Source organism: Phascolarctos cinereus, unplaced genomic scaffold (assembly GCF_003287225.1).
Source record: "Phascolarctos cinereus isolate Bilbo 61053 unplaced genomic scaffold, phaCin_HiC Scaffold_7;HRSCAF=346, whole genome shotgun sequence".
In the NCBI taxonomy this organism is placed as follows: Eukaryota; Metazoa; Chordata; class Mammalia; order Diprotodontia; family Phascolarctidae; genus Phascolarctos; species Phascolarctos cinereus.
The window spans coordinates 161,461,518-161,488,422 of NW_027556180.1; the positions used below are offsets into that span (position 1 = coordinate 161,461,518).

General features: G+C 35.4%; 1 long non-coding RNA gene across 2 annotated transcripts in view; it reads left to right on the forward strand.

The window, feature by feature from the left end:
* Positions 1 to 26,905, forward strand: part of LOC110196710 (uncharacterized) — a 164,774-nt gene that overhangs the window by 77,277 nt on the left and 60,592 nt on the right. The window contains exon 4 of one of the 2 annotated variants that reach the window (XR_013483310.1): positions 8,193 to 8,351. This is a non-coding gene — a long non-coding RNA (uncharacterized LOC110196710). Of the gene's footprint in view, positions 1 to 8,192; positions 8,556 to 26,905 lie in introns of those variants that run through there. The other variant, XR_002321292.2, reaches the window with a different exon arrangement.

Below are 26,905 nucleotides of genomic sequence, written 5' to 3' on the forward strand. Positions count from 1 at the left end.
GCTTTTCATCATTAGATCATATTCATTTCCAAATACATCTTTCTCATCTCCCCTACCAATAGAGAATCCTATGTGAGAAAGATCTTTTTTACAAAGAAAAAAAGTCCAATAAAACTAATCATTATAATAACCATGTTTTACATGACATGCAATATTCCAAACCAATTGCTTCTTATCTTTGTACAGAAGAAAAGAAGATGCATGTTTAAAAACTCATCTCTGGAGAAAAGATTGATAATTATTATTAAATATCATTTAATGTAATTTTCATAGGATTGTAAATTTAGATCAAGAATGAACTTTATAATGTAGCAGATGAATTAGACCAGACAGAGAGCAGATGTGGAAAAATCAGATCTCAGACATCAGTCATAACTTTGAGTCATTCCCCCAATCCCCATCTCCCCCTGGGGCAAAAGTCTAGATTTTCAAAGTCTTAAGAAGTAAGTTTGAATGAGCAGAGAAGCAATGGATTTAGTGAGCCTGAAGATTACTACCTATCCGCATGTAGTCTTTAAACCCCAAGCACAGATGGATTTCTGGGATGTCCTTTATGGCCCACAAAAGACATAAAGAACAAAATGAAATATTATCATTGTTAGTTGAAGGCAAGAATTTTAGGAAATTTCATCAACTCTTTCTTTACTTAGATTATTTCCCTTTTAAAATTTTTTTTTAGCTATGTTCGTACTGCACTCTAGAAATCTGTGTTCTGACCAGTCTTATTGCTTTTCTTAAAATTCTGCTTATGAAGTTAGCTTAGAGGTTCTTTTCTCTACTTCTCAGTTTCAGAGATTTCCTCTGATGCAGACAGGAAACAATTGGTCGCTGATGTGGGAACCAGTTCAGAGTCACTAAATTAATCAAGAAGCACTTTTCAAGAGCCTATTATATATTGGTCCCTGTTTGGGAGATGCAAAGAAAAAGTGTAACAGTTCCTGGTCCTAAGGAATTTACCCACTAGCCCAAGGAGATAACATATACATGTAAAAATAGATATAATAATAGAAACAAGGTTGACTCTAAGAAGAAAGCACTAGCATCTAGGGGCATCAGGAAATACCTCATGTAGAAGGTGGCACTAGAGTTGAGCCTTGAAGAAAACAAGACAGAAAGCAAGCGAGCATTTAAAGGACATACTGTCACCAGGCCCTGTCCTAGGTGCTGGGGATACAATGACAAAAGTGTTGCCTCAAAGACTTGACATTCTAACAGTGGAGACAACATGCACATACATATATATAATAATTATAATATATCTCTACCTATCTATGCAATTTGTACAAAATAAACATAAGAGGGATGGTATTAATGGAGGCTTTATGTAGAGTGTGCAGGTTGAGCTGAGTCTTAAAGGAAACCAGGGCTTTTAAGAAGCAGAGGTGAGGAGGTAGTGCCAGGCATGGGGGACAGCCAATGCAAAAGCTTAGACATGAAAGATGTGACATTAGGTATGAAGAATAGCAAGAAGGCCAATTGGCTAGACCAAGAGGTAAATAGAAGAACAAGGATGGAATGCTGGTGGAAGCCAGGCTGTGAAACAGAAATAGGTTGTCAAACATAAGGGTTTCCCTAGGATTCTTGAGAAAATTGTAGAATGGATCATTAAAGAGATGTTTGGAAGATGGAAGCAGTAATAAAAATGAATAAGTATGACTTCATCAAGATTAAGTCATACCAGACTACCCTCATTTCTTTTTTGGCAGTGTTATTAATGTAGTAGATAAGTGAAACACTGTGGGTATATTTACATAGATTTTAGCAAAGCTAAAGGATACCATTGTGGGAAAGGTGACATGATATGCATTGGGCAATAATATAGCTGGATGGATTCAGAATTGGTTGGATAACTAACCCTGAAAAAATAGTTGTTAATGATACCATGTCAATGTGGCAGGAAGTCTTCAGTGGAATACTCCAGGGATCTGTGCTTGGCCTTGTGTTGTTTATCAATGTTTTAGAAAAGTACAAAGATGGCATGCTCATCAAAATTTCAAATAATGAGAAATGAAGAAGGTAAGATAACATGTTGATGTCAGAGTCAGTATCCAAACAGTATCCAACAGTAACTTTTAGAGCATTGGGCTGATTTATTAAGATTAAATTCAATAGCAACGACTGTAAAGTTTTACACTTTGGTGCAAAATAAATCATTTTTTACCAGTCCAAGATGAAGGAGTCATGGTTATTCAGTAATTCTGGGAAAAACACTCTGTGGATTTTTAGCAGATTTCAAGCTCAAAATGAATTGAGAGTGTGACACAACAGTAAAAAAGATTAATGCTGCAATCATATATGGCATTAAGAGAATCATAACTTCTAGGAATAAGGAAGGAGGCGCTAATCCTACATTTCTCTCTCCCCAACTGGTCAGTTCTGGGCACCACAAGAGCACTGATGAGCTGGAGAGTGCCCAGAGAAAGGTAACCAAGATGGTAAAGGGCTTTGCATTCACGCCATATGATGATATGGAACTAGGCATGTTGACCCCAGGAAAGTGAACATGTAGGGGAGACATAATAACTTTCTTCAAACATTTAAAGAGCTATCCTGTGGAAGAAGAATTAGATTGTTCTTTTTTATTTCCAAAGGGCAGAACTAGAAGTAATGAGTAGAAGCTGAAAAAAGGCTAATTTAGGTTTGCTGAAAGGGAAAAAAAACCCAACTACCTCCAACAGATAAAGTTGTCCCAAAGTGGAAATTGTTTACCTTGAGAGGCACTTTTTTAGAAACGTTCAAGAAAAGGCTGGACAACCAGTTTTGGGGAAAGTTACAATAATGCAGTAGTTCCTAGTTAGTGGTTAGTCAACCCCTTGAGGGTTAATGATGATGGTCCGGGGTTTAAGCTAATTGCCCAATTATGTTGCAAATTATATATTTTATTTTCTTCTGTGACAATAAGAATGTTCATGGTCGAATCAATGTAGATTTGTTTCTGCTGGGATTCAAAACTGTCAAGATTATGCACCCAATGATTTTGGTATTCATTCATTGATTACATAAAACTTTGACTGTTTCTGACTAAGTACAACATGTCCTTGCAGAGTCTCAACGTTGCATCAAATTATTTTCAAACCAACGGTTCAACGTTGGTCAGATGTTTACACATACCCATAATTTGCATTCTGTATAATGCGCCAGAGTAGCTCTGTCATTCTTTGGTGTTACTGCATATGTCATAAGCTGTGTAATCACATGATCAACATGTTACAAATGTTTGTATTCTTTCAGCACAAATGTCAGATGTCACAAATGTCAGGAAACCATGATTCCTGGACTTTAGAATTATAAGCCATTTTGAAACCATCATGAACCATCATGAACATTCTGCAGAAATAAACCTTATATTGCCTCTCATCACAGTAATAAGGTTGTTTTCAATTTAAGTTTATCCTCCACTTATGTTAGTATTTTTCTATTTGGCAAATTTCCAAATGAACTAGTTGGCAACACTGGTCTTTCATCCAGTAGAGTTTCTATGAGAGTGTAGTTGGTATGCTAGTGATAGAAGAGAAGAAAGGAAGAAAGAAAGAAAGAAAGAAAGAAAGAAAGAAAGAAAGAAAGAAAGAAAGAAAGAAAGAAAGAAAGAAAGAAAGAAATACTTTTCCTTACATATATACAATTGAACTTTAAGTACATTTAATAAAATGCTTGTCACTTGCCAGTGGAAAAGCAAATGCTTTATATATTGCTAGCTATTCTTTTTTATTGTTCAGGTGGCTATTTTTTTAAATTAATTTCCATCTCAGCAAAAGTGCTTGTAAATTTCTCCTACAATTTTCTACCACATATTTGTGAAGGTGAGCATTTTTGCTTTATTATTGTTTTAAATCAAAGTAAACTTCACATAGAACCAAATTGAAGGCTGTTTGTCTGGTGTTGAATAAAATGTTGCAAACTTTTGTATAAGTAAAGATAAATTTAATATAAAAATAAAGTTTATGTGTGATAATTATACTATTAAACATCTTCTAAATTGTGACTTATTTTGTTAAAAATGTTATTTAAGACTCCATTAGATATCTCAAAACAATAAAACACAGTCAAAAGAATGAAAAAAAAGGAGGAAAATGTGTAATATCTCATTAGAAAAATAAGGGACCTGGAAAATAGACTGAAGAGAGATAACTAAAGAATTATTGGATTACCTGAAAGCCATGATAAAAAAAAAACAGCTGATATAAGAAATTACCAAGGAAAACTGCCTTGATATCTTAGATCCCGAGGGTAAAGTAGAAATTGAAAGAATCTTCTAACAACCTCCTGAAAGAGATTTCAAAATGATAACTCCTAGCAATATTATAGTCAAATTTCAGAACTCTCAGGTCAAGTAGAAAATGCTGCAATCAGAAAGAAATAATTCAAATATTGTGGAGCCATACATCACACAAGATTTAGCAGCTTCGATGTTAAATGATCAGAGGGCTTAAAATAGAATATTCCAGAAGGCAAAGGAGCTAGGATTACAACTAAGAATAACGTACCCAGCAAAACTGGGTATAATCCTTCAGGAGGAAAATGGATATTTAACGAAATGGAGGTCTTTTAAACATTCCTGATGAAAAGATCAGAGCTGACCAGAGAATCTAAGATTCAAACAGAAGACCCAAAGAAAGCATAAAAAGGTATAAATGAGAGAGCAATCATAGGGGACTCAATAAAACTAATCTCTCTGTTTGGAAAGATGATACATGTGATTCCTAAGAACATCATCATTAGTAGGGCAGTTGGAAGGAGTCTACATAGATAGGGAGTATAAGTGTGAGTCAATCATGTTGGGTTAATCTTCAAAAAAATAAGGGGAGAGAAAGAGGGATGTACTGAAAGAAGCGGGAAAGGCGAGGTGGAATGGGGAAGATTTTTTCATATAAAAGTGGCACACAAGCCATAGCCTTCATAGTGGAGGGGAAAATGGGGGGGAGGAGAAGCATGTAATGCTGGAGCCTCACTCTCATCAGAGTTTATTCAGAGAGGAAAGCATAGATACACACACACACACACACACACACACACACACACACACAGACACACAGAGTCAGTTGTATTTAAAAAAATCTATTTTACCCAATAGGGAAATAGGAGGGGAAGGAGATAAGAGATATAATAGGAGGGGGAAATAAAAAAGGAGGGCAGATTAAGGGAGGCAGTGGTCAGAAGCAAAGTAGACTTTTAAGGAGGTACATGATTGAAAGAGAGAGAAGGATAAACAAAAGAAAACAGGATGGAGAGAAATGCACAGTAACCATAATTGTCAACGTGAATGGAATGAGCTCACCCATAAAACAAAAGTGAATAGCAGAATGAACTAGAAACCAGAATCCAACAATATGTTACTCATAAGAGACACACTTGAAACAAACAGAGTTAAAATAAAGAGATAGAGCAGAATCTATTATGCTTCAGTTGAAGCAAAAACCAAAACCAAAACCACAGGGATAGCAATCATGATCTTAGACAAAGCAAAAGCAAAAAATAAACTTAATTAAAAGGGATAAGCAGGGAAACTACATTTTGCTTACTATATATAGACAATGAAGTAATATAAAATTTTTTACAAGTTTCTTTGATAAAGACCTTATTTCTCAAATATGTGATGAGTATAGAATGAAGTCAAATTTATAGAAATAAGAACCATTCCTCAATAGACAAATAGTCAAAAGACATGAACAGGCAATTTTCAGAAGAAGAACTCAAAGCTATCTATAGTCACATGAAAAAATGCTCTAAAGCACTATTGATTAGAAAGATGCAAATTAAAGCAGCTTTGAGGTACTACCTCACATCTATTGGAAATGACAACTGCTGGAGAGGATGAGGGAAAATAGGTGCACTAATAAACTGTTGGTGGAGTTGTGAATTGGTCCAACCATTCTGGGAACAATTTGGGACTCTGCCCAAAGGGCTATAAAATCATGCATACCATTTGACTGAGTAATACCACTACTAGGTTTGTACCCCAAAGGGATCAAAGAAAAAGAAAAAGGACCTATAGGTACAAAAGTATTTATGTCAGCTCATTTTTGTGATGGAAAAGAATTGGAAATTGAGGAGATGCTCACCAATTGGGGAATAGCTGAAAAAAGTTGTGGCATGATTGTGATGGAGTACTATTGTGCTATATGAAATGATGAGGGAAGTGATTTCAGGAAGAAAAAAAAATGCTTGAAGATCTATATGAACTGATGCAGAAAGGTGAGAAGATCCAGGAGATCATTGTGCGCAGTGGAAGCAATGTTGTGGTGATGTAAATTAACTATGAAAGACTTGATTGCCCTTCTTAATACAAGGGCCCAGGACAGTTCCAAAGTACTCATAATGAGAGGGTGCTGTCCACCAAGAGGGAGAGAGACAGAGAGAGAGAGAGACAGACAGACAGACAGACAGAGCATTAGTATACTCAGAGTGCAGAAGTGTGGTTTTCCCACTTTCTTTTTTTTCCTTTATGGATGATATGGAAATGTGTCTTGCATGATTTCACATGTATGGTTAATGTTAGTGAGTGGAGGAGTGCCATGGGGAGGAGAAGAGGAAGAAAATTTGGAACTAAAAATTTAAAAAGAAGAGTATGTTAAAAATAAATAAATAATAAATAAAAAGACGTGAAATAAAAAAGTAATTTATATTCAACAAAATTCGTAAAAATGTGAAGAAATTTAATGTTAAATCTTGCAGATAATAGTAAGCATATGAGGTTTTGTTGGATTATTGTAACTATATAATGCAAATTTTAATTTGGAGCTTTTGAGGCCAAAAGTTACCATTGTATCATCATAGTCATTGTAAGTACTTAATGAGTAAATCTAAAAAGAGTATTATAAATGGTATATTAAATTGCGTTGGGTTTTCACAACACATTTTATTGTTGTTGAAAGGGCTTTTGGGAACAAAAAATGTTGGGAACCTTTACAGTAGGGATTCCTGTCACACGTAGATTAGACTTGGTAGCCAACTGAGGTCCCTTTCAACTTTCAAATTCTGTAATTTTCTGAGATTATATTTGGACTTGAAGCTAATAGGAGCCTTTGAAATTAATTGAGTAAAGGGGTAACGTGGTCAAATTTGTACTTTAGGAAACTCAGCATAGCATCAGCATGTATATAGTCAGATCAAAAAAAATTATAAAAAAGATAATAATCAACACCAAATCAAAAGAAAGGTTAAGTATCAGAAGGCACATTGAATGTATTTGCAACAATACTAACTCTACATGTTCCAAAGAAGCTATTGATAGTGAAAAATTGGAACTGCACGAAGAAAAAAAATATCGACAATAACTATCACCATTTCCCACAGAAATTTAATTAATATAAAGCAGTAACCATTGTGAAGAAGTCCATGGTGTCCTCAACTGTGTCCTTGAGGAAATACTTTGTCTCCTTGACAAGATGAGAAGCAAGGTAGGCCAAGGGCAATATTGCTTTAGAACATAATCTCATTTCCAAATGTTATGAAGAAGGATGGTTGAAGATTGCAAGCAATATTGTCTCACAAGACAGCAAAGAGTAGGGAAAAGGCAAGTGAGTCTACAGAAAATTTGGCATAAGATTCAACCTAGCCAGACAATTGCAAGAGCATTTATAGAAGAAACTGGAAGGAGGTTATAAATGGAACAGATTTCTGTAATAAGGATTTCTATAGTGAATTATTTACATTATTGATGACTGTGGAATCACTGTATTTGGATTCTAACATTTCAGGAATAAAAAAATATTTATTGAGATGCTGTGTTTGGTGCTGATCTCAAAGTTTCTATAAGAAATGAAATTACATCTATAAAGAAGTCAAAATTGCCCCAAATGACAGGGAAAACAGCTGGATCAGAACAAACTGAGGGAAGAAATCCATGCTGAAGCAATACAAACAAATTTGAAAAAGAATTAGGTATTGATTTTCAAGATAATTATACTGGTAGAGTTAGAAAACATCCTATTTGTGTTAGCCTTAATAGCTTAACTAAGTACAAACATGACTCAATCAATCACTCATAAACCTTCAAAGTAGAATGGTAATTCAACAATACTTTCTTTTTGACACAAAATTCCATTTTTTTACTCCATTATTGATGTATTGTGATTAGGCTGTGAATAGCATAACAAAATATTTTTCAAAGTACCAAAAGTCTGGATCCATTTCTTACATACAATAAAAAGGTTTCTGGTGGTTGTAAATAGGATGCATTTTATTCCCAACAGGAAAATATGGACTTGACCACAAGGAGGGCATAAGGACACCATCAATAAAACGTATAATCAGAAAAGGAGGTTTCCTGATCATGTATTGAGAGGGATAACAAGATGGACACTCCAGTGTTGATCCTCCATAGACAATTTAAGTACTTCACAAGGTAAAAGGTATGGATAAATTTTGATGTGAATTGTTGGAGGGAATACCTGTATGATGAGATCACAGATCTATTAATGTATCACCTCACTGGAATTTAAATTCCTTAAGAGCAGGATCCATGAATTAGCTAAACTTTGTACTTCACCTAGACCTAAGATGGAATTTTGTAGACAGCAGGCACTTATCAACTACATTATATCTTAACATGTAATTAATAAAAATAATGACTTTTTTAATGCTTTCAGTTTTGCAATGTATCTTATGTGTATTATTAGATTTGATTTAACGATCCTGTATTGTATCTAGCTAGAAAGGCATAATAACAACCGTGAGCTCCATAGGGATCAATCTCCAAATCAGTAAAGAAGCAATGAGACTGAACTCTCCCATCTTATCCTTTTCCCCGAGGCCAAAAGACCCGTAATCCCCAAATTTGAAACTTGTAAAAAAAAAAAAAAGGAAATCATTAATCACTTAGAAATCCAAAAGTGTTTTTCACTTTCTTTTTGTCCTTTTTCTTCCTTTCCCCAAGTTTAATAGCATAACTGACTCTGCACAGAATAAAGCCAATGTTTAAACTCTTTTCTTGCTCTAATCTGAGGGAAATGGCAGTGTAAAACCCATTAAATTTCATAGTTGTCATCCAATGTAAAATTTGCTAACCTAACCACCTGTATTTTATCGAGAAAATATTAAGAGAAAGAGAGGAAATTATGTAAACGAATAGGATATGAATGGGAATGTAGACAACAAAATGTGCATATATTGACCTCCTATAACAATAGAAATGTGATTTCATATTTTTAACCAGTTTTTTTTCTTTCCTAGGGCAGTTTGGTTTATGCTTGTCTATGCTGGGAGATATAAAACTAGAATGGCAAAATGTTCTTTCCTATATGCAGATCCTCCTGAGTTATAGATTATATAACTGATTTCGTAAGTTATAAAAAGATAGCACTTCCTTTCTCCATTCGCCTGTGCCTAAAATCTTACTTAGTTTATTACCTAGGTGTGACTAGGATATGAATAGGTTTTCCTGGTTCCTGAAACTGTGAAGAATGGGCAGATCCGAGTTGTATGGGGCAGATTAAAGGTTAATTCTAATGAATGGTTACATTACCTGCTAGAAGTCTGGGCTATTGGAGGCCTCCAAGAGACACAGAAATGCTAGTACTAAAATGGACCAGTAGCAAGAGACTGTTCAATTTTATTAACTTTGGTTGAATACTTAAAGATACAGTTTTTATAAGTAGAACCTTACTGAGAAAACATCCAAATAAGTTATTTTTATTCTTTTATGTGTGTAAACTTGTGTATTTTTTGTTTATGAACATGAATGTAACTTTAACGACCATTACTTCAGCTCCTACTACATGAAAAACAATGTACTAGGTGTTGGGAACAAGAAAGCAAAAATGAAAGCAGTTTTTTCCCTGAATTGGCAGTCTATAATCTAGTACGGAGATAGGACATGTACTCAAAAATCTATTATGTGATGAGTGCAAAGGTCAAACAAAGTGTTATGAATGATTTGAAAGAGAGATCTCTCCCATCTGCAGAGACACGGGAAAGCTTCATGAAAGATGATTTCTGAATTGGGCCTTAAAGGAAGGCAAGCATTTTGATAGGCAACATGAGGAAAAATCCATTCAAGACTTAGGGGAACAGAAGTTATTAAAAGGCCAATGATATTTATACATTTTAGTCTCTGAGAACCCTAAGGACAGTGTAGTACCAAAATTCTAGATGAGAAAGGCAAGATTACTTTTTGACTTTAAGGTTATTAAGCTTTTTAAAAGCTCCCTATGTTTTAAGTATGGGAATATAAATTAATTAAATGAAGTATATATGTGGTTTTTAAGAGGGATTTAAAAGAGAGTAGGTTTTCAGTGAAGTAAATGCCAGTCAAGTGGAATGATAGGACATAAGGGCCTTCTCAAAGTTCTCCTACCAGACCAACTTGGATATATTTTGTGAAAGATTCATAGGACAAATAGATAAGGAAGAAAAAATTAATATAATCCATATGGATTTAAAGCCTTTAAAGAAAGATAACAACATTAAAGTAGTTATCAATGACTTAAACAAGGGTTCTTAATCTGGTCTATGAATTTGTTTTAAAGTATCTTGATTAACCTGGTATCGGTGAACTTAAAAAAACACCCCCAAACTTTATAACTATATTTCAACATAATTATTTTAAAGTCAACAAGCATTTATTAGGAGTTTATTATGTTCCAGGCCCTGTGCTAAGCACTGGGGATACAAAGAAAGGGCACACACACACACACACACACACACACACACACACACACACAACAATAATAACCATGCTCCCTTCTCTCAAGGAGCTCACAATCTTCTGGGGAAGATAACAGACAAATAGCTCTCTGCAAACAAGATATGTACAGGAGGAACTGAAGATAAACAATAGAGGAAAGGCATTAGTGTTAAAGAGAATCAGGAATGATTTCTTATAGACAGTGAGATGTTACTGGGGACTTGAAAGAAGTCAGGTAAACTAGGAGTCAGAAATGAAAAAGGAGAGAATTCTAGGCATTTGGGACAGCTAGTAAAAAAGTTCAGGGTTTGGAAATGGAACGTTTTGTTGGAGAAATAGCAAAGTCCAGTGATACTGGATGGCAGGGTATGTGGAGGGAAGTAATGTATAAGAAGGCACGAGAGGGACCAAGGTATTAAGGACTTTAAATCCAAAGAGAGGATTTTATATTTGATCCTGGAGGGAATATGGGGTTTACTGAGTCGTGAGTGTCAGGGTCAGATGTGCGCTTTAAGAAGATTAATTTGACAGATAATTAGAAGATGTTCTAGAGTGGGGAAAGACTTGAGGCAAGGAAACCAACCTTTGTAATCCTATGTATTTAATTTTATGCATTTAAAAACATTATTCTGAGAGTCTATAGGTGTCACTAGCCAACCAAAGATGTCCATGACATGAAAAAGGTTAAGAACCTTAGTACTAATCCAGAGATACCAAGGCCTTTTCTAGGACCAATTTATTGAATAGTTTTATCACTCATCTAAGAGAAGGACATTAGCTCTATCTATGATTCTAAATTGAATAGGGTTACCATCACCTTACAAGATGGGCATTAAATTCAATGTGACCTTGTTAGGTTGGAAAAATGATTCCTTGCAAATAGGATGAAATTTAGTAGAGATAATTTCCTATTAATATATTTAGAGACAAAATATCCTTTTGGAATTTGCTGATTGATATTATTTTCCAATATTTTATTTTATTTTTAACTTATGGAATAAAACAAGTATTTCCATAACGGTACAATAAAGTAGATGAAAACTTGAAACTGCATATCTACTATGCACAGCTTCCTTTCAAATATAAAACAAAATTATGATGTAAATTCCTTTTTTTTCTTCCCTATCCCCTCCATCCCCACCCTAGAGATAGCTATAATTAGACAAAAATAGGTATATATGTATGTGTGTGTGTGTGTGTATAAACGTATTCTAAACATACTTCTATCAGTTCTTTTTCTGGATGTGTCATATAGATATTTTAGTCATATTCATTACTGTATTGTGAACCTTCTTCAGGTTCTTAATATTTCTTTCATATATGTAATATCTATTCTGGATATAGTTTCTAATAAGCCAGACGAATGTTAATACAATGAAAGCACCTTCCCTTCCCCATAATTTTCTATCTGGTATACATTTCAACCATTTTCTATATATTATTAATATAATATGTGTGTTATTATATCATATTATAACATATGATATAAATAACACATATAATAAATAATGATGATCACAATGATGATCTTGCACTGGAAATAGCAGCATAGTAAAAGTAAAAAACAAAAACAAAAAATCTGATTTCCATTACTAACTAGCTCTGTGACCTTAGGCAAATCTCTTAATTCTTCTGGACTTGTTCATTTTCTAAATTAAGGGGTTGGGCAAATGATTTCTAGAATACCTTGCAGTATTAAAATTCTGTCAGACTAATACAGAGATACGTTTCACGTGATTATGTATACATAACCTATATCAAATTGCTTACGGTCTTAGGGAGCAGGGAGGAGAAGGAGGGAAAGAGAAAATTTGGAACTCAACATTTTATTAATACTTAATGTCAAAAATTGTTTTACATGTAATTAGGAAAAATAAAATACTATAAAAAGAAAAAATAAAACTAAAATTCTGTCAGTATCAGAAATTTGGTCTTTAATAGCTATACTCTATTGTGGTCTCACATTCCAGATATATTCCACTAAGAATTTTTGTCTTTCTGCTTGGTGTGGAAGTGAGATCTGCTAGGTGCTGAGGGAGATACTAAGCTAGGTACTGTACTTAGGGAGAGCATAGACTCTGCCCTCACAGAACTTATTGTCTAATAGCTATGCATGAATATGAAAGAAAAAGAACCATAGTAGAACATATCTGAAATGTGAGACCTTGGTTGTTGAAATAAACATAATGTATATACCATCATCAATGGAAAGAAAAAAAATGAAATGAAATGCTATGTCATTATAATGAAGGAGTTTGATCCCAGAAGAATGATGAAAAAATATACCTCTCTCCTTTCTTTGAAGAGGTAGCTGTGGAACAGTAAATGTACATCATGGGTTCATTAGTTTTGCTGTACTGCTTTTTTTCCCCCTTCTTTTTAATTCTTAATTCATAGGATGGATTAATAAGTAGGGGAAAATGAAAGCATTTATTCCAAAATGATATTGAAATAAAAATAAAAGATATCAACGTTTTTTAAACTGTTGAAAGAATCACTCACAATTTCTACTTTGTCTCTTGTTCTTCCGTAAGTGAGGTAAACAGGTAGCTGTCTCAGTCCACCTTTATTCTGATTCCTTTGTGAAAATTCTTTTGAATTCTAACAATATTCCAAATATTCAATAATGTCCAGAAGGGTGTCAGATTGATCTGACTTAATGGGTGCTTATGCTACTCCTTTGCGTTAAGTTAAATTTTAAGCTATTAAAGTAAAAGTTTTAGCAGTATCTGATTCCTGCAGAAAACTTCACAGTAGGTCCTACCTGGCTGAGCTTAAATCCTTCATTGATCACTGTTGGACTAAAACTCTACAACCATTTGGAACCTTCATGACTATAGGATGACCTAGGGCTCTAGGGCATATTTACTCAGATTATATGAGCATGTTATATGGAGGCAATAAACTTTATTAGTCAAGAAATATGATGCTATTTTTTCCCTCCAATTTACCAGACTATCACTGTTGTAGAAGGAAATTATATAACTTTGACAGGAGTTTTCTTCACAATGCCTGGTGAATTATTATTTAGACAGTTCTCTCTCCTTGCTGTTTGCAAATTGATTTTTGGATGATTTGTTCCAGTTTTTCCAAGTAAGGAAAATAAGCTGACTAGTCTGTATTTCCAGGGTCATCACATCCCATTTTAAATGTGGACACTACATTTGCCCTTTTCAAGTCCTCTGGCATGTCACCAGGGTCCTCAGTAAAATTCTTTATCATAAAAGCCAACAGCTTTATGAACATTTCAGCAAACCTTTCAAAATCTCAGATAGAAACCTTGGGGCATGTAGTATTTTTTTTTTTTGAAACAAATTCAACCTTCTAAATTAGAAGGTTCCCAAAGAAGGTAGAAAAATGTAAGGATAAAAATGAAAAAAGTAAACTAGGGAATAAAACAAAACTATTTAATTTTGTTAAGAGAATACCAACTCACTCACTTAAATCCAAGTCACTTAGGAGTCATGGCATTACCTTCCAAGGACCTCTTTGAGAATGAAGGACAAGCAACAACAACAATAACAACAACAACAACAACATTTGTGTATACACAGAGGGAATCATAGAATGTTAGCACTGAAAAGAACCCTAGATATCTAGCTGCCCCACCCCACCTCCATTTTATAAATGAAGAAAGAAAAGCTTGGAGAAATTAAGTGGTTTGACTAGTCACTCAGCTAGTAAAAGGAAAACACAGCACTTTTATCTAGGCCCCCTACCCAATTCTTTCTACTCCACTATGGAATCTCCATGTGTATTTCCTACCAGGGTGCTTCCCTATACTGATGAAATCACAGACTCTTCTCATATTGTTGTGTATTTGCACTAGAGATATTTATGTAGATATAGATGTCATCTGTATATGTATATATATTATGTGTATATATGTATATATCTACATAATTCATGTAAATTAGAGAGGGAGAGGCAGAGGGAGGTTATGGAATGACAGAGGGAGGAAATGACAGATACAGGCTCAGAAACAGGAGAGACAGAGACAGAAATAGAGACAGAGACAAATAGAGACAGATAACCAGACAGACAGACTGTGACTTCATAGCAAACTCTCCAGTTGAGAAAATCCCTTCTTATCAAGGCAGGCCAGCTCCTTCTCCCTAACCTGCACTCTTAGAACTCTATCTAGAATACTGAAAATGTAAGGGGTTTGTTTGAATGTAATGAGGATTCCGAGATGGGTACTGGTACTAATGCTCACCTCACATATTCAGATTCACGTTTGGGGACAGGTCTCCTCAGATGATGTGGTCCACCTGGGAACAGATTCAACATGTTGGAATCACTTTGTGGGCTGGAAATTTGCCTCCACAGTAATCCTAGGACCAGCCCAATTTATATGTCTATGTACCAGGGCACCTGAAGATCCTGTGTGAAGTTTCTTGATTATCCATTTTTGTGTTCTTCAGTCTCCTAATGATGGATTATTATTTAAAAATAAACTAGCCAGAATCTCCAATGGATATATTGATTCAATCATAATTTTTTTAAGTAAAAATAAGATACTCATATGTCTGATTCAGTCATTCAGCTGCCTAAGGGCAGTTCCTTGGACCAAATGAGTGTTTTTTTTTTTTTGGATCCAGTTTAGTTCTATGGTGCTATAACATATGGAGAATAATGAAGAAGTGGGATTGCTAAAAGACAGACCTTTCTAGGCTTTAAAAATAAAGTGAAACTAAGGTGTAGGGTGATTGATTCATGTCTTTTCCAAAATGTTAGTTTAATTTATTACTATTCTTAGAAAAGGGAATTGGGAATTGGTGGGAAGAGTATGCACCTGACAAGATGGCATGGAGATAGCCAGGAAGTGGTTTGGTGAATCTACATCTGGGCAAGATAAAGTGACAGCTGACCAATTAGAGTGCAGGATCCTCTACAGGTGAGATTTAAGTGGAGGAGGATGCTAGAATGCAGGAGAAATAACATGGAGATGAACTGCAGGTAACTCTCTAATACTAATTTACCAAGTTTGAGAGGATAATGTCCATATTAGTGGAAAAAATTCCTACCAGGGGACTTCCCTATACTGATGAAATCAAAGACTCTTCTCATATTGTAAAATGGAAATGTAGTTAAATTGTTCCATGTTTTGTAATACTTCAGGTGAAATCCCATGTTTATCCTTAGAAGCCCTTCTTTGAATCAAAGGAACAGCATAAGGATAATTTAGTTCCAATTTCTTGCTGTATTCAAAATTTTTTTGTGAATTCCTTGAAAATAGATACTGTCTTTTACCTTTCTTTGGATTGCTCGAGCTTAGCACAGTATTTCTCACATAGTAGACACTTAATAAATGTTTATTGACTAACAGACAGATAACCCCAGAATGGGACCATATATTTGTAAAACTTGCACATAGTAAAAAGTTTGCAACTAAAATATCTACTTCCATATGGACAAAATACTCTTGCCGAAATGTTTTTTTTTTGTTGCCAGAACTTGGTTGAAACTCTGTAGGTATCTCCTCATATTAATTTTCTCATTCTGTTATCTGCAGGGTTTTAACCTCAAGTTGATACTGTAAGAAGTGGGGGTCATTAAGGACAGAAAGGGGAAGATTGTGGCTTTGTATTCTACTCAACTGTGTTTTAAAAAAAGGGAGTACTTGACATAGTTTGAACTGAAGGTGACCTGGCAATGCCAATCAGTAAGCAGAATTCTGTTGGAAAATTTAATGACCCTTACATTTTTCTATCTAGGTGTCTGAGGCAGGTTTCCTCTTTCTTAAAAATCTCATGGTGCCCTTTGCCCCTCAGTGACTTAAATCACATTCTTAAGGGATTAAACTGTTACGACAAAAGGGGAATGTTTAGATATTGTGCTTTGCAGCTCAAAATTTTTCAGATTAGAAACTGTGTATTTTATAATCTTTAGATCAAAGAAGCTTTCCATCAAAGCTTATGTCTACTACAATATTTTCCCAACCTTTGTTGAACCTGAGTTGTTTCGGATTATCTCACATTGGGTTCGCTGAATAAGCCTAGCCAAATGAGTGGGGGGAGGGACCAGGGATGGCGCAGGGGTGACTTCCTTCCAAATATTTTAAATATTTCACATGTTCAGGGCACAGGAGGTAAGCTGCAGGTATTAGTTTACTGGAATGATGAAGCTTGCCTTGATCATCTTTTTAACTTCAGTTTTGTGTGAAATGCTTTTTGAGATTAGTATGACAGATAAAACCCTATAGGGCACCCGTTTATCTTCCATTAAGAAGACTGCTCACTTTCTTTAACTGGCTGACCTAAGTGCTCCTGTAAAGAGGTCTTTTTGTAGTTTTTACATCTCGATGGATTAGGTATCATTACCCCTCTGGAAAAAGAATGGTTCAATTTTCTCAGAAGAATGGTTTGTCAGAGTAGGGCAGTTTTTGTCTTTATCCATCTCTAAATCCAGCATTCATGTTTCCCAAACAGTCACAAAGCACTGATCATTCAAAGTTCAAGTTGCCAATTAATACAGAGTTTTCTCACTGAATTCCTTGATTATTGTATTGCCATAAATTCAGAAAGCAAACACAGGATTAAATGGATGATATCTGTTCTAAATGTCTCCCTAATGTTATGGGGGGGAAAGTTATTGTATTTGGGTTCTCTGTTCTGCTAAGAGTTTTTTAAAAAAAACTGATTTGTTGGTGACTGGAGAAAACTTATGGGGAAAATTAAATGAGATTTTTAAGCCTTCCGATAAAATGAAATGTGCATTTTTTTATATTGGAAAAGAGCATAGGAAAACACAGTATGTTGACCAAAATGCAATTTATTTTAATTAATACTTGTGGGGACTAGATCTGTGATTTCATTGATATAGGGAACTCCAGCTTGGAAACTATCTACCAATGCAGATGACCACATGATCTGCAATTTATAGTCTTAGAATAAGGATTTTTAATTATTTCTGTATCATGTATCCCTTTGTCAATATGGTATAGCTTAAGGACTCCTTTTTCAGAATGTTCATATGTAAATAAAATAAAATGACAATGGAAATCAAAGGTTATTGAAAATAAGAATGTAATTTTTCCCCGTACAAGTTTATAGATCCCCTGAAATCTATTCACAGACCAAGGTCCCCAGATTAACAACTCCTGCCTGAGAAAGTTACCTGTGGCATTGAGAGTTTAAAGATTTCCCCAGAAAGCAGATCTTCCTGACTCCAAGCCAGTTTTCTATTCACTGTGCCATGCTGTCCTTTGAATTAATACTTACATTAATAAAACACTTTCTATTCAAAGATCATAGAGAACATATCAAATAAAATACTCTGAAAAAAAGAGGTCAATATTTTATCATAGGATCATAGAATTAGAGCTGAGAGATACCTTAGAGGTCACCTAATCCAATCTCATTTTAGATAAGGGTACTGAACTGCAAAAAGGTTTAATGACTGCCTCCAAGTTCACCCAAGTAGTAAGTAACTGGCCAAAACCCAAACCTAGGTAATTTCAATTGAATCCAATTCAATGAGCATTTATTAAGTACTCAGTTTGTACCAGGGACTATGCTAAGTATTGGGGATACAAAGACAAAATGGACCTTGCTTTGAAGAGGCTTATGTTCGAATGTGACTCCACATCCAGAGTTCTTTTCTATTGGGTCAATCTTCCTTTATGCCACAACATTCCAGAAAAAAAAATTCTTATTAGTTTTAAGCAATGTTTAAAAATGATTTGTTCTTGGAGGCAGGTAGGTGGTGCAGTGGGATAGAGCACTGGCCCTGGATTCAGGAGGACCTGAGTTCAAATCCGGCTTCAGACACACAACACTTACTAGCTGTGTGACCTTGGACAAGACATTTAACCCCCATTGCCTAATCAACAAAAACAAAGCAAAAGAAAAATGATTTGTTCTTTTTTTTTTTTAGCCAAAGATGAGGTTTATTAGAATATCCATCATATTGAGCAGACTCTTAAGGAGTCTAGGAGTCTGCAAGCATTGGCTAGATTCTAAGAATCTGAGCAGTGGCTAGATTTTAAGAATCTAAGCCAAATGATTTGTTCTTAAGTTATATTCATGTTGATATATGTGATTTTCCTCCATCTATGTGATATTGCTAAAGAGCTCTGAGAAATGGCTATACTGTGAATTTATATATGAAGTCAAAGATCTTGAATTCTGAGGATGCACTTGTGGAAGGAAGAAAATCTAATATTTTGCCAGTATGGTAGAGTCACCATGGCTTCTGTAACCATAAGTGAAGTTCAAAAGGGTGACATCATGGAGCTGAGGGTTCAATGAATTTGGAATCATTAAGGCCCACGTTTAAATCCCACTTCAGGCACTTAAGTGTCAATTAACCTTTGTGGATTTCACTTTCCTCATCAGTCAAATAAAGGATATGGATTAGATGACCTTTAAATTTCCTGAAAATTCAGGGGCAGAGACAAGATGATGGAGGAGAGGAAGTAACCCAAGCGATCTCTCCCAACTTTAAAATAACACTTCCACTCAAATTTTGGAGCAGCAGAGTCAATAAAAGGTCAGGGTGAGACATTTTTTTAGTCTAAGACAACTTAGGAGATGGGCAAGAGAGGTCTGTGACACTAGGGTAGGAACCAGTCCAGAACACATGTGGTAATAGGCCTTGGAGGATGCAGTGACAGCAGTAGCAATAGCAGCTTTGGGAGCTCTCAACCCAGAAATGGTAAAGGGGTCAGACTACTGCTCAGAGAGAGATTAGAGGAGATCCTTTCTTAGTACTGCCTGAAGCTGGTGGGACTGGCAACTCTATTGATTATACTCAGTTATGGGTTCCAGGGTGGAGAGAAGCACTAGGGCCTAGGGTCTTAGGAAAGTGGAAGAACTTGGTCACGGTCCCAGGGCCAAAAGGAACACTAGCAGTTGCAGCTGCAGGGGAGCAGAGGCCTTTCCTGAGTGAAGACCAGGAGAGCTTAAAAAACAGAATCAAACAAATGGAAAAAGAAATCCAAAAGCTCACGGAAGAAAACGTTCCTTAAAAATTAGAATTGGGCAAGATAGTGCTAATGACTCCATGAGACATCAAGAAATAATAAAACAAAGTCAAAAGAATGAAAAAAAAGTAGAAGAAAATGTGAAATAGCTCATCAGAAAAAAAAATCTTACCTGGAAAATGGATTGCGAAGAGATAATTTTAGTTTATTGGACTCCATGAAAGTCATGACCAAAGAAAGAGCCTAGACATCATATTTCAAGAACTTATAAAGGAAAACTGTCCTGAAATCTTAGATCCAGATAATAAAATAGAAATTGAAAGATCCATCAACTATCTCCTGAAAGATATCCCAAAATGAAAACTTGTAGGCATATTGAAGCCAAATTCCAGAGCTTCCAGGTCAAAGAGAAAATATTGGAAGCGTGAATAAAGAAACAATTCCAGTATCATAGAGCCACAGTTAGGATCACATGAGATTTAGCAACTTTCACATTAAAGAATCAGAGGACTTTGAATATAACATTCCAGAAGGTAAAGATGCTAAGATTACAACCAAGAATAATCTGACCAGAAAAAACTGAGTATAGTCCTTTGGGGGAAAAAATAGATATTTAATGAAATAGAGGTCTTTCAAGCACTCCTGGAGAAAAGGCCAGAGCTGACCAGAAAATCTGAGATTCAAACAAAAGACTCAAGACAGGCATAAAAAGTTAAGCATGAAAGAGAAATCATAAGGGTCTCAATAAGGTTAAACTGTTTACATTGCTGTAGGGGAAGATGATAGCATGCAACTCAAGATCTTTATAAACATTATTAGGGCAGTTAGAAGGAGTCTACGTAGAAAGAGAACATAGTTGCAAGCTGATTATGTTGGGATAATTGCCAAAAAAAATTAATTGATGAAAAATAAGAATGCAATGGGAAAAGGGAGGAGAGGTAGAATGAGGAAAATTTTCTTATACAAAAGAGGCACATCCCCAATTGATAAATGGTCAAAGGAAATGAACAAGCAGTTTTCAGAAGAAGAAACTAAAGCTATCTATAATCACATCAAAAAATGTTCTAAATCACTATTGATTAGACAAATGCACATCACACCTATCAGATTGGCTAACATGACAAAATAGGACAATGATAAATGTTGGAGAAGATGTGGGAAAATTGGAACACTAATGTATTGTTGGTGGAGTTGTGAAATGATCCAACCATTTTGGAGAGCAATTTGGAACTATGCCCAAAAGGCTATAAAAGTGTACATGACCTTTGACCCAGCAATACTACTTCTAGGTCTGTGTCCCAAAGAGATCATAAAGGGAAAAGGACCTGCATGTACAAAAATATTTATAGAAGCTCTTTGTGTGGTGGCAAAGAACTGGAAATTGAGGAGATGTCCATCAATTGGGGAGTGGCTGAACAAGTTGTGGTGTATGAATGTAAGGAATACTATTGTACTATAAGAAATGATGAGCAGGCAGACCTCAAAAAAACCTGGAAAGACTTACATGAACTGATGCAGAGTGAAATGAGCAGAACCAGGAGAACATTGTACACAGTTAACAGCCACATTGTGGGATGACTGACTTTGATAGACTTGGCTTTTCACAGCAATGCAAAAATCTAAGACAACTCCAAAAGACTGACAATGGAAATTGCTATCCACATCTAGAGAAAGAGCTGTGGAGTCTGAATGCATATGGAAGCATACTATTTGCTCTCCTTTTGTTGTTGTTGTTGTTTTGTTTTGTTTTATTGCTTCATTCTCCTGATTCCTCCCATTAATTCTAATTGTTCTTTACATCATGACTAATGGGAAAATATGCTTAATATGAATGTATAAGTATAGTCGATATCAGATAGCATGCCATCTTGGGGTGGGGGAGAAGAGTGAGAGAGGAAGAAAATTTAAAACTCAAAATCTTATGGAAGTGAATGTTGACAACTAAAGATAAATAAATAAATAAAAATTATCAAGAAAAAGAAAGAGGCAAAAAGGGGAAAATTTTATGGTGGAGGAGAAAATGGGGGAGGGGTGGCAGGCAATGCTTCAATCTCATTGTCATTGGAATTGGTTCAAAGAAGTAAGAATGCATATGCATACACTCGGTTGGGTATAGAAATCTATTTTACCTAACAGGGAAATAGGAGGGGAAGGAGATAATTTTAAAAAATGAGGGGGAGGAGGTAAAGGGAGACAGTGGTCAGAAGCAAAAGAGACTTTTGATGAGAGAGAGGATAAAAAGAGAGAGAAAAATATAAACAGAAGAAAATGGCATAGAAGGAAATGCACAGTTAGTGATCATAACTGTGAACGTGAATGGGATGAATTCACCCATAAAATGGAAGTGGATATAATGTATTAGAAACTAAAATCCAATAACACGTTGTTTAAAAGAGAAACACTTGAAATAGAAAGACATGCAGAGAGTTAAATGAGGGATTACAGCAGAATCTATTATGCTTCAGCTGAAGTGGGAAAAAAAGGCAAGGGTAGCAATGATGATCTAAAAGCAAAAACAGACCTAATTAAAAGAGATCATTGGAGAAATTATATTTTGCTTAAAGGTACCACAGACAAAGGAGGGCAGCTACGTGGCTCAGTGAATAGAGTGTTGAGCCTTGACCTGATTTCAAATCCTGCCTCAGACAATTATTAACTGTATGACCCTGGGCAAGTCACTTAACCTCTGTTTGCCTCAATCCACTGGAGAAGGAAATGGCAAACCACTCCAGTATGTTTGCCGAGAAAACTGCATGGATAGTATGGTACCTGGGGTTATGAAGAGATAGACACAACTGAACAACCACAACCACAGACAATGAGGTAACATCATAAGTTTTTACAGGAATTTTTTCTGATAAAGAACTCATCTCTCGAACATGTAGAAAATTAAGTCAACTTTATAAAGTAAATAAAAGCCATTCCCCAATTGATAAATAATCAAGAGATATGAACAGGATATTTTCAGAAGAAGAAATCAAGCTATCTATATTCATATGAAAAAAATACTCTAAATCACAAATAATTAGAGAAATGCAAATTGAAACAACTCTGAGGCACCACCTCATTCCTATCAGAGATGACAAACGCTGGAGGGGATAAGGGAAAATAGGTACACTAATGAACAGTTCGTGAAGTTGTGAACTGGTCCAACCATTCTGGAGAACAATGTGGAACTAGACCCAAATGGCTATAAAACTATGCATGCCCTTTTGACCCAGAAATATCACTATTATGTTTGTATCCCAAAGAGATCAAAGAAAAAGGAAAAGGACTATATGTATAAAAATGTCTGTAGCAATTCTTTTCATAGTGGCAAATAACTGGAAATTGAGGTCATGCTCATCAATTGGGGAATAGCTAAACAAAAATGGCATAGGATTGTGATGGAGTACTATTGTGTTATAAGAAATGATGGAAGGGATAGTTTCAGAAGAATGGAAAGACCTATATAAACTGATGCAAAGTGAAGTGAGTAGAATCTACAGATCATTGTGCACAGTAACAGCTATATTGAAATGATGATCCACTGTGAAACACTTAGCTACTCTGATCAATATAATGATTCAAGAAAATTCCAAAGGACTTATGATGAAAAAATGGTTTCAATCTCCAGAAAAGTGCAAATTGAAGTATAATTTTTTACTCTACTTTCTTGCTTTTTTTGATATGTCTAATACAGAAATATGTTTTACATGATTTCAGCTTATAATTGATATTATATTTCTTATTTTCTCAGTGGATGGGGGAGGGACAGAAGAGAGGAAGAGAATTTGGAACTCAAAATTAAAAAAAAAGAATTTTAAATTAAGTAGTAAGCTTATTTTTAAAAAATTAAGTACAAAGAATAATAATAAAAAATAAATCTCCTGAAAATTCTGTAGCTATATTGCTGCTCACTACCTTCTAACAGGTAATGAAACATAATGGCTATGGTCTTTAAATACAGTCAATAATAAAACTTCACACTTCTATATCACTTTAAGAGTTGAGAAGCTTTCCTCACAACAATCTTGTTAGTTATTTGGTAGACTCTTGCTATCCTCATTGCAATGATGCTAGAGGCTAGATGATTTGCCCAAGTTGCATTATTAGGAAACAACTGAAGTGGAGTTTGAATTCAGATCTTTATTTCTTTTTAACCATAACTGCTTGTGTACGAGAAGACACCAGAACCAAAGAAGTTTGATTAATCTTTGGAGTTCATACAGTATGTATCTTCCTGCTAATCTCTTTGCCTAAGAAGGTAGGAAAGAACTTGAGGAACATCTGCTTATGCTACGACTTATTAGAGAAGATAGCAAGGTCCTAAACAATGGAAAATAGTTCAAGGGGGAAGAAAGGAAGAAAAAAATCCTATCTTTTGACAAGATAGGAACTAGTCAAAGTCAGTTTTAAGAAGCTAGGAAGTAAAAGAATGAGACAGAGGAGAAAGAGAAGAGACATAATCAACGGAGCAGTCATTAAATATGAGTATATTTTCATAAAAAGTAATTCATGGAATCATACAAGTACAGGTGTGAGGGACCTCAGAACACCTTCTTTCACAATCCCCTCACTTAACAGTGGAGGAAACTGAGATGAGGCCAAGGGAGGTTGATCTTATTCACACGACCAATAAGGATCAGAGGCAGTATTTGACACAAAGTCTTGTGACTCTAAAGCCTAGGCTTTTTCCAAAGTACCATGAAATCTTGACCTTCCGAGGAAGAAATACCATTCAACTGCTGTGGAATGCACTTGGAAGAGGAGATACACAACAGAGATCACAGACACAAAGGCAAGATGTGTATGCAACTTGTGGCCATTCAGGAGCTGCACTGTTTTGTTGGAAGCTGTAGAGAGGATGCCCTTTACCTCATCTTCCCTTTTCTAAACCTCCAAACATGTCTACATTTTCACCCCATTCTCTTCTTCTCTACTCTAACCTTAAAGGATGGATCCTTTTGCTTTGGTCATCAATGTCAAATGCTGATGAAAGATCAAATAAGATGAGAACTTAGGCGAAGTCATCAGATCGAGCAATTAGCAAGTCAGTGGTGACCTACAGTATGATGATAGATTACATAGGCTGGTGGAATAAGAAGCCATGTTGCAGAACGTCAACAAGGTGGAGGAAGCAAGTAGAGAATCCTCTTAGGAGTTTAGCAGGAAATGAGAGGAGAGATGGAGAGTGATACTGAATGTCAAAGTCAAAGGAAGGTTTTTTTGTTTATTTTTGTTTTGTTAAAAACTGAACATGTGGAGAAAGAGAAAGAGTGATTCATGGAATAAGTTCTCCTTCAAGACAGAAAGAAATATTATCAAATCTCATAATCAACTAGAATTGGGGAATGATTACAATCTGTAAATGGAACATTTTAATACAATAGAGATAGTGATGGGGACAAAGGAGAGATCCAGGCAAAGGCTTTTAAGGGAATCTGAGGAAAGAGAAATCACTTTTATATTGGGGCAATCACATAAGGTTTCATGGAGAAGGTGGTACCTGACCTTGGTCTTAACATCAGGGGAAAATCATCACAGATAATGATGAAGAGAGAGTGTATTGTAGATCTAGTTCACATGTATGACTACATGGAGGAGGGTGATTATAGAATAAGATCAGGGAAGGGACTTATCCAGCTTGACACTGTCAGTCATCCATTCCTTCTGGAATTCTCAACTCCCATGTGGCAGTGTTGTTTCCTATTACTTAGGTGCTATTTTTTCTTCCATTTTCTATGTCTAATGTTCAGACCAGAAAGGGTAGAATAAATATGACTAAGAGATGTCAGAATAGGGTTAGAGAAAAAAATAATAGAGCTACTCCAATCTAAATAATTTCAGATCTTCAGACCTGGAGGAATTGTATCTTAGGACACTGGAAGATAAAGATATGACCATTATAAATAAATGAATAATAATTACTTTTATAAATAATAATTAATTACTCAAATGATATTTGAGTAATCATGGACAATGGGAGAGGTGATGGAAGACAAAATATGAAGAGCTGAAGATAGTCAATAAACATTTATTTAGAACCTACTATGTGGTAAGCACTGGAAATACAATGAAAAGGAAAAGACATTCCTTGATCTCAAGAAACCCACAGTTGAATGGGGTAAATAACATGAAAACAACCACATACAAACAAGATACATACAAGATAAACTGGAGATCATCAACAAAAGAAAAACACTAGCATTAAGGGGGACCAGGAAAGGCTTTTTGCAAATGGTGGGATTTTAGTTGGGACTTGAAGGAAGCCAGGGAAACCAGGAAGAAGAGATGAGGAGGAAGAGAATTCTAGGCACTGGGGCCAGCCACTGAAAATACTCATAGTTGGGAGATGGAAGGTCTTGTGTGAGAAATAGCAAAAAGGCTAGCATCATGGACTTCATATAGGACTTTGTTTTGTAAATTTCTACCATTTACCATGTAATATTTTGTTATATGTGTTTATGTCACCGCTGTACCAACTCCATGAGAACAGGACACCTGTATTATCTAAACTAATTCCCCACAGTGGTTAATATAGTGTTCTGCACACAGTAGATGTTTAATAAAATTGTCTTTTATGAAAAGTTTACTTTATTAGAAAAAATGACTATGCCTGCAGGGGTGGGGAACCTGCAGCTTTGAGGCCAGATGTGGCCCTCTAAGTCCTCAAGTGTGGCCCTTTGACTGAATCCAAACTGCACAGAGCAAATTCTTTTATTAAGGGGATTTGTTCTGTAAAACTTGGACCCAGTCAAAAGGCACCACCAGAGGACCTAGAAGGCTACAGGTTCCCCACCTCTGGATGGGAAAGCTGTAGGTTGCATTTCCTGATTTTTATAAGGATTTTGGTGAAGTTCCTTGAATATCCTTATGGACAAAATGGAGAAATGTGGGCTTGATGATAGTACTATTAGGTGCATTTTGATTGAGTCCATAGTTATGCTTAGTTGATTGATGTTAATCTAGTGGTAGCTGTCTGGCTGTAGGGCATATATTCCAAATGATTCTGTCATTGGTCTTGCACTGTTTAATAGTATTTCAATGATTTTATTTCAAAAAGTTGCCTTTGAATTTTTTAAATCATAAAAAATAGGAAGGAAGAGTTAATCACCTACATGAGAAAAGCTTTATCCCAAAGATGTTGGTGGTCTAAAATGATTGGTCAAACCTAAAAAGATTGAGTTTAACAAATAATGAATAACTCTCCACAAAGTTCAATTCCATTTTATCATTGTGGTGTGAAGGCGAACGTGGTTTCTCAAAGTTTATGTGTTTTGGTTGAGATTAGTTAGGATACCTTTATTTACTTGTTGAGTATGAGTATCCAAGAGATTGTATAAACTAAAAGCACGTACTTGAAAGAAAGGAAA